A 10,390-nucleotide genomic window follows, 5' to 3' on the forward strand; every position below is an offset into this window, starting at 1 on the left:
TATAAATTGAGTTTAAAAAAAAATTGTTATTAATTTATTAAATAAAAAATAAAAAAGTATTAGAAATTATGTCTTCAACAACGATTTTAAAAAAAAACTTTACAAATTCATTTTTTTTATTCCCTATTATACTTATACAATAATACAATTATTAATAATATATATTATAAAATTAATTAATTTTATTTCCTAAATTTAATTTATAAATAGTATACTAAATTTAATATAAGATAAATAATATTTATCTATTAATTTTTTCTTTCATTTTGGAATTAAAAAAATAAAAAAAATTACTATCAATTTTATATGAAAAATGAGTTTAAAAAAAAATATGTTATTAATTTATTAAATAATTATTTACAAAATAAATAATTTTGTTTTGTTTAATTTTAAATTTAATTTTATTATATAAATTTTAAGATTAAAAATATTAATCTTTAATTAAAATTTCACTATAAAATGAATAAATTATAAAAAAAATAAGTTAAATAATTTTAATTGTTCTTAATCTTCAATTTTTCTTTAAATTAATTCAATTAATTACAACTAATAAAATTAATTTAATTTGATATTGTTTTTGATTTATAAGATAAATAATATTTATCTATTTTTTGTTTATATGAAAAATGATTTTATAAAAAACAAATTTGTTATTAATTTATTCAATAATTATTTATAAAATAAATAATCTTATTTTGTTTTAATAATTTTATTATATAAATTTTAAATTTAAAAATATGAATCTTTAATTTCAAATTTCACTATAAAATGAATAAAATATATAAAAAAATAAGTTAAATAATTTTAATTGTTCTTAATCTTCAATTTTTCTTTAAATTAATTCTATTAATTACAACTAATAAAATTAATTTAGTTTGATATTGTTTTTTTATTTATAAGATAAATAATATCTATCTATTTTTTGTTTATATGAAAAATGATTTTATAAAAAACAAATTTGTTATTAATTTATTAAATAAATAATCTTATTTTGTTTTAATTTATAAATTAATTTTATTATATAAATTTTAAAATTAAAAATATTATTCTTTAATTTCAAGTTTCACTGTAAAATGAATAAAATATAAAAATAAAAAAAATTAAAATAAAATATCATGATTATATACATTAAAATATCCATTTCAATAAATTAAATAATATTTTAGTTTTATTTATACTTTTATTTATATTTTTATTTTTAGCTCTCAATATCTTACAATAATTTTTTCAACAATTTAAAACTAATATTAATTTTTATAAAATATATACGATAAATTCATAGTTTTGGATAATGTTCTACTTATATTTTAAAATTTTTTAAAATAATATTATATACAAAAAAATAATTTAATACTAACAACCATTACTAAATTTATTTATTTGCAAACAATAATTAATTCTGTCTAATAGTTCATGCACGCAATAATTAATTTTGTCTAATGATCTCCGAGCATAAAAACGAAAATATGTAATGTCTAATTCTGTATAATTTAATGCAGAAATTTAAACATAATAACGCATAAATTTGAATCTGAAAATTTTGTTTATTGAAAATATACCTTGATTACAGAGAGTTGATGATTACAGGCTGGTTGATAGCAGAGATGACTCAGGTTGATGAATACAACAGACTGAAAGAAGAAAATTACAAGAGAAAATTTTTTGAACTCTCAAATTTTTGCACTCTCTAAGCTTTCTCCGCTCTGAGCTCTGCCTGATGAAGAAATTTGAGGCTCTATTTACAGATGAGGCTTCGGACTTCAAGAGAACTTTTGAGTCTTCACTTTTGAAAATTTTTGAATCCTCTTCCACGTGTATGAAGCATGAGGTTTGCAGAAGGTAAATTCTTCTTGTCTCCTTTTTTTCTTTTCTTTTTCATCACATTGCATTTGAGTCACTAGTTTACTTTTGAGTCATAGTGAAAGACAAATCTTTAAAAAGAGGAATTTCCGAAACAAAGTTTGACATAATTTTTAGTTGATTTTCTATTTGACTAATTTCTTCATCTAATTTTGAAATATTAAATTTTTTATGATGACTATAGAATGATGCAGATGATGATGCAGCTAATGATGCAGGTGATGATGCAGTAAAACTGATTATCTTATATGAAGATCTTGCTAAATTATATGCAGAATTATTTAATACAGATGCAGAACTATCATGGGACTTAAGAGATCTGGAAGAACTAATTCTACTTAATCCCCTAATAATATTACTCATTGTCACAAAAAATAATCACAATTTCATCCTTAATCAATTCAGATAATTTCCTGAACAGGGACCACCACAAGCGGATCAACACGAGACTTACGCTCCTTCTCCCCTTAAACACCGCTATCACAGGCTGACCAATCCGTTCACAAGAAATTCAACCTGAACTAAGTTAGGACTAAATCTGCGTTTAATTACTGTTCCAACTCGTAACACCACTCGGTTTTCAAGCAGAAAATGGCTCTGATACCATTTGCACCCAGGACATACAACAGTTCATGCAAACAATAATTAATTCTGTCTAACAGTTCATGCATCTGCATTAAATAATTCTGCATATAATTTAGAAAGATCTTCATATAAGATAATCAGTTTTACTGCATCATCACCTGCATCATTAGCTGCATCATCATCTGCATCATTGTATAGTCATCACATAAAATTTAATATTTCAAAATTAGATAAAGAAATGAGTCAAATAGAAAATCAACTAAAAATTATGTCAAACTTTGTTCCATAAATTCCTCTTTTTAAAGAAGAGTCTGAGTCAATTATTTTCTCTCATGATGAACCTTCTTTAAACATAAATATCATTAGAAAAAGAAATATTAAAAGAAATCCTTTTGTTCCTGAAGTAGAATTAATTAAAGCAAATTATTTTTCTCCTGAAAATACTGCAAAAAGAAATTATTTTCAACAACTTCCTCCTCAAGTTAGAAATGCTTTAAAAAAACAATATGAAAAATATATGCAACAAGTTAGGATTACTATTCCTTTTTTCCTTTGGTTTTTCAAATATAGGAAACCTCTTAAAAGAATTGCAACATTAACTTCAAGAAAAGCAATAGAAAATTCTTCACATAATAAAAAGTTGTTAGAGCAACAAAACTCAAATCAAGAAGAGTCAAGTGAAACAAAATTTAATCAAATTTTGTTTTCTTCCGCCCCGGGAAAGGTGGAGGAATAAAAAAAGACAGAAGAAAAAACCATAAAAGAAATTAATGAAGTACAAAAAATAGAAAATAAAGAAAAAACAAAAACAATAAATGTAATATCTTCAAAAGTAGATAAGCAAATATTTTTTGATGTTGTAGATAAAATTCAAGATGAAGAAACACAAAGAAACTATTTAAAAAAATTTTTAAATTTAATTCTCAATGAAGATTCAAATAAAATTCAAATTAAACATATACAATATTCAATGGATGAAATTTATAATAGATTCAAAAAGACTCAAAGGCCAATAACTATTAAAGACTTGGAAAAAGAAATAAAAGAAATAAAAACTCAAATAAATCAATTAAAATTAGAAAATGAACAAATAAAACTCGGAAACGAAATAATAAAACAAGAAAATAAACAAATAAAACAAGAAAATGAACAAATAAAAAATGTAATACAATATAAATAAGATTTTGCTAAAACATCTGATAATCAAGATCCGGGAATAATAATACCTAATAAACAAACTCCTATAGAATCATTTATAAATATAATAACAAAAATAGATTTTCAAAGATGGTATACAAATATAAAACTCATAGTAGAAGATTTTGAAATGGAAATAGTAGCATTAATAGACTCAGGAGCTGATATGAATTGCATTCAAGAAGGATTAATTCCTGTTAAATATTATGAACAAATCGGACAAGAACTTTTTGCTACAAATAAAGGAAAATTAGAAATAGAATTTAAACTTTAAAATGTTCATATATGTCAAGATAATTATTGTTTTAGAACTCAATTTATATTAGTACAAAATATGACTGAACCTTTAATCTTAGGAACTCCTTTTATTACATTACTTTACCATTTTCAAGTAAATGATGAAGGTGTCAAAACTACAATATTAGGAAACACCATATTTTTCCCTTTTATATATCCATTAACTAAAAAAGAAATACATCAAGTTCAAAGTGATTCAATAAATAAAAGAATAAATTTAATTCAAAGAAAACAAGCTCATATAAATTATCTATCGAAAGAAATTCAATATAAAAAGATAGAAAAACAACTTGTAGAAGAAAATGTTCAAAAGAGAATAAAAGAAATCCAAGATCTTTTTCAAAAAGAAATTTGTTATGATCTTCCAAATGTTTTTTGGTCTAGAAAGAAACATGAGATAAGTCTGCCTTACGTTCAAAACTTTGATGAATCTAAAATTCCTACTAAAGCTAGAACTATTCAAATGAATGAAAAACTTTTAGAATATTGTAAACAAGAAATTGATTCATTATTAAAGAATAAATTAATCAGACCCTCAAAATCTTCTTGGAGTTGTGCTGCTTTTTATGTACAAAATGTTGTCGAGATAGAAAGAGGAGCACTAAGAGTAGTCATTAATTATAAACCTTTAAATAAAGTATTACAATGGATAAGATACCCTATTCCTAATAAGCAAGATCTACTCAAAAGACTACATAGTTCTGTAATCTATTCAAAATTTGATATGAAATCTAGATTCTTGCAAGTTCAAATTAAAGAAGAAGATAGATATAAAACTGCTTTTATTGTCCATTTTGGTCATTATGAATGGAATGTCATGCCTTTTGGTTTCAAAAATCCCTCTTCTGAATTTTAAAATATTATGAATGATATTTTCAATCCTCATTTTCAATTTAAAATTATATACATTGATGATGTCTTAGTATTTTCTGATTCATTAGAAAAACATTTTGTTCATCTAAAAAAGTTTTTCAATGTCATTAAAGCAAATGGAATGGCTTGTTCTGCTCCAAAAATGAAATTGTTTCAAACAAAAATTAGATTTTTAGGACATGAAATTTTTCAAGGAAAAACAAAACCGATTCAAAGGTCAATAGAATTTGCTGATAAATTTCCTGATGAAATAAAAGACAAAAAACAATTACAAAGATTTCTAGGTTGTTTAAATTATGTTTCTGATTACTTCAAAGATTTGAGAATCATTTGTGAACCATTATACAAAAGACTTAGAAAAAATACACCTGCATGGATTGAGCATCATACTAGTTTGGTCAAAGAAATTAAACAAAGAGTCAAACGTTTACCATGCATCAGTATCCCTCATCCAAATGCATTGCTCATTGTAGAATCAGATGCATCTAATTTAGGTTATGGAGGCATATTAAAACAAGAATATAACAATCAAAGTGCATATAGTTAGATATCATTCAGGGATCTGGTTGGGCGCTCAAATAAATTATTCAACTGTCAAAAAAGAAGTTTTATCCATAGTTTTATGTATTTCAAAATTTTAAAGTGATTTGATAAATATAAAATTTCTTTTGAAAATTGATTGCAAATGTGCAAAAGATATTTTACAAAAAGATGTTAAAAATTTAGTTTCAAAACAAATTTTTGCAAGATGGCAAGCTTTACTTTCAAATTTTGATTTTGAAATTGAATTTATCAAAGGAGAGTTGAATTCCCTTCCTAATTTCCTTACTTGGGAGTTTTTGCAGGGTAAGGATCTTTCTCCATCCTAATGGGTACTCCCGTTAGGCCTCAACTTCCTTCCTCATCCAAGAAAACCAAAGCTTCATATGCCATGATTTCAAACTTTTCAAATGTTCGTCCTACTTTTCCTTTACAAACATCAAATTCCTTTCAAGTTTTGAGTCCAGATTTTCCTCCTCTTCAACCTTCAAAAAGTTTTATTCAAGCTTCTAAATCAACCCCTAAAAATATTGATGTTCAGAGACAATCTAGCCTTAACACTATTTCAACATTACCTTCTCCTTCTCAGTCCCCTTCTTCTTTCTTTTCTTATAGTCAATATGTCAAAAAAATCCAAAATCTTAGAAATTGCTTTCATTGAGCCAAAGTTCAATTATGAAGAGATTCCTAACATTCTTCCTTACATATTTCCTCAAGGAGTCAACTTCAATTCAAATGATCCTTTGAAAACTCGTCAATTTTATGAGTTCATCTTGGTGGACACCGATTCAGTTGAAATTACTCATAACACTGATAAAAACAATCCTCAGAGGATTGCTTTTTCCAAATGTCAAATTCTCAAAGTCATGACCATTGCTGATTGGAATAAAAAACCCTTCACTTGCAAGGCCTTTAGTCAACATTTTCATCCCATGAGTTACAATTATATAGATTATATGGATGCTTGGTATAATATGTTTTATTTACAAAGCTACCAACATTCTTGGTTCATCCAATTTTCAAGAAATTGCAATACCAAATTTCCTGCTTTGTTTAAAAAATGGTGGACTTTCTTTAGTCTATTAGACTCTTTATTTCCTCCTGAAATTCAAGAAAAAATAAACTTCTACAAGAGCAAGACTTCATCTTAGTCTATCACTCAGCCTAGACTCCTGACTTTCTGTTCGAGATTAAGAATTCCATGGATTCTCTCATGGAATATTATCAAGAAGCAAGAGCAACCTCCTCCATTTCCATTATCTCTTTATAGAGAATTCAGCATCAAATGGTGGGACAAATTCAATCATGATTTTGTATCTCAATAGAAGATTTTGCAATTAATTTCAATAAGGCCAAGATCATCAAATTCAAAAGATTCAACTAGTTCATCTCAAGGACCGACTCAAGAAGAATTCCTAACTTTGAAAAGCAAATGTCAAGCTTCATTAACAGCCGCTACTGATTTAGAGCAATATCATCAAGGACTCATTCAAACCCTCAAACAGTTTGGAGATCAAGAAGAAACTGAAGATGCAGTTTTATCAGATGACTCATACGTAGACCCTGAGTTTATCCTTTACGGAGGACCTATGAGTCAATTTAGATAAAAGATTTCAAGAATCTTTTGTATGTCTGTATCTTTATAAATTTGTTCCCTTGTAATTATCTAGTAAAAAAGAAAAAAAAAAGAGAAAAAAAATTTGAAAGTGTGAAAAGTTTGTAAAGTAAAAAAAAAAAAAAAAAAACATGAATAGTAGTGAATAGTAGAATTTGTCTACTTTCTACTACTTTGCAAGCAACGTGGAGGATGGGAAAGCAAAGAGAAAATTTTCTCTTCTCAAGTCTCTAACAAAGACAAGAAAAAATATTCTCCATCTGCAGATTGTCTCTACACGTGATGGATTTCAAAATTTTCAAGATTGAAGATAGTTTCAAGTTCGAAGTCTCACCTATAAATAGAGCCTCAACTTTCTTCATCAGGTAGAGGGCGGAAGAGAACTCAGAGCTGAGAAAGCTTAGAGAGTGCAAAAATTTGAGAGTTCAAAAAAATTTTCTCTTGTAATTTTCTTCTTTAAGTTTGTTGTATTCATCAACCTGAGTCATCCCTCTGCTGTCAACCAGCCTGTAATCATCAACTCTCTGTAATCAAGGTATACTTTCAATAAACAAAATTTTCAGATTCAAATTTCTGCGTTATTATGTTTAAATTTCTGCAATAAATTAGACAGAATTAGACATTAAATATTTCCATTTTTATGCTTGGAGATCATTAGACAGAATTAATTATTACGTGCATGAACTGTTAGGTAGAATTAATTATTGCTCGCATGAACTGTTGTAGAGTTTTAAAAAAAAATGTTATTAATTTATTAAATAATTATTTACAAAATAAATAATTTTGTTTTGTTTAATTTTAAATTTAATTTTATTATATAAATTTTAAGATTAAAAATTTTAATCTTTAAGTTAAAATTTCACTATAAAATGATAAAATATAAAAAAAATAAGTTAAATAATTTTAATTGTTCTTAATCTTCAATTTTTCTTTAAATTAATTCAATTAATTACAACTAATAAAATTAATTTAATTTGATATTATTTTTTATTTATAAGATAAATAATATTTATCTATTTTTTTTATATGAAAAATGATTTTATAAAAAAAAAATTGTTATTAATTTATTCAATAATTATTTATAAAATAAATAATCTTATTTTGTTTTAATTTTTAAATTAATTTTATTATATAAATTTTAAATTTAAAAATATGAATCTTTAATTTCAAATTTCACTATAAAATGAATAAAATATATAAAAAAAATAAGTTAAATAATTTTAATTGTTCTTAATCTTCAATTTTTCTTTAAATTAATTCAATTAATTACAACTAATAAAATTAATTTAGTTTGATATTGTTTTTTTATTTATAAGATAAATAATATCTATCTATTTTTTGTTTATATGAAAAATGATTTTATAAAAAACAATTTTGTTATTAATTTATAAAATAAATAATCTTATTTTGTTTTAATTTTTAAATTAATTTTATTATATAAATTTTAAAATTAAAAATATTATTCTTTAATTTCAAAATTCACTGTAAAATGAATAAAATATAAAAATAAAAAAAATTAAAATAAAATATCATGATCATATACATTAAAATATCCATTTCAATAAATTAAATAATATTTTAGTTTTATTTTTATTTTTATTTTTAGCTCTCGATATCTTACAATAATTTTTTCAACAATTTAAGACTAATATTAATTTTTATAAAATATATACGATAAATTCATAGTTTCGGATAATGTTCTACTTATATTTTAATATTTTTTAAATAATATTATATATAAAAAAATAATTTAATACTAACAACCGTTACTAAATTTTTTATTTTATTTTATTATATATTCTAACATTTTACAACTATATATTTCTTTTCTTTTTTAAAATTGATATTTAAATATATATAATATTTTAATATTTAAATATATATTATATACTTTTAATACTCACGGACCTCACAGTTACTATATATATATATATTTAAATAAAATTTTATTTCTACTTTTATTTTTATTTTTATTTTTAGCTCTCAATATCTTGCAATTTTTTCAATAATTTAAGATTAATATTAATTTTTAAAAAATATATAAGATAAATTCATAGTTTCGGATAATATTCTATTTATATTTCTTATATTTTAATATTTTTTAAATAATATTATATGCAAACAAATAATTTAATACTAACAATCATTATTAAATTCATTTTTTTAATTATATATTCTAACATTTTACAACTATATCTTTCTTTTATTTTTAAAATTGATATTTAAATATACATTTTAAATGTAAATTTATATATTATTATATTTAATATTTAAATATATTTTATATACATTTAATACTCACTGTTACTATTTTATACTACACACAATTACTTTATATATATATATATAGACATTTAAATAAATCAAATAACATTTTAGTTTTATTTCTACTTTTATTTATATATATATTTTTACATCTCATTGTTTTACAATAATTTTTTCAATGATTGAAGATTAATGTTAATTTTAAAAATATATAGGATAAATTCATAATTTCGGATAATGTTGTATTTCTATTTTTTAGATTTTAATATTTTTTAAATCATATATTATGCAAAATATATAGATATATAATTATTCTATTATTATTATTATTTTTCATTCTCATTTTACTAATATTTTATTTTATTTTATTTTTAATTTTTAATTTTAATATTTTATCAAATGTATTATTTGATTGATAAACATAAATAATAATCCTATTATTTCATATTAATTAAATAAACTAGTATCATTTTTATTTTTTGAATGATTTAATTCATTTATCTTTATATAATGATAATTTACAACAAATAATATTCTAACAAAATTACCATAAATCAAATAAATTTAAAAAAAATACATATAACAACAAATATATATCATGCATTACACGAAAAAAATATCAAACAAAGAAAAAAATATAACCTAGGAATAAAATAATATATCTTTTATTTTTTTTAATGATTTAATCTATTTAAAATAATAATTTCCAATAAATATTATTCAAACAAATATTACATAATCCAAATAAATTTGAAAACTTATACAATAATAAAAACTATGCATTACAAAATAACTTGAAATAAAAATAAAGCAAAAATATTACCTTATAAATAGCGTGAGTGTCGAAAAAAATAGAGAAGATATGCTAATAAGTAAGGGTCTCCAACGGGCCGGGCCATAAATAGGAGGCCCGCGGCCCAGCTCGGGCTGGGCCTATGGGCCCGTTGACTGGTCAACGGGCCGGGCCGAGCTCAAATGCTAGGCCCGCGGCCCGGCCTATGAGCCCACGGGCTAGTGGGCTGGCGGGCTGGGGGGCGGGCTAGGCGGGCCGTGCCGCGAGCTTTTTTAAATAAGCCAAAATGGCTTTTAAATAAAGGAAGGAAGAGGGGGGGGATTCGAACCCCTCCCCTCAAGCTTAAATTTCAAGGCTCTAACCAA

Source organism: Vitis vinifera, chromosome 13 (assembly GCF_030704535.1).
Source record: "Vitis vinifera cultivar Pinot Noir 40024 chromosome 13, ASM3070453v1".
Classification (NCBI taxonomy): Eukaryota; Viridiplantae; Streptophyta; class Magnoliopsida; order Vitales; family Vitaceae; genus Vitis; species Vitis vinifera.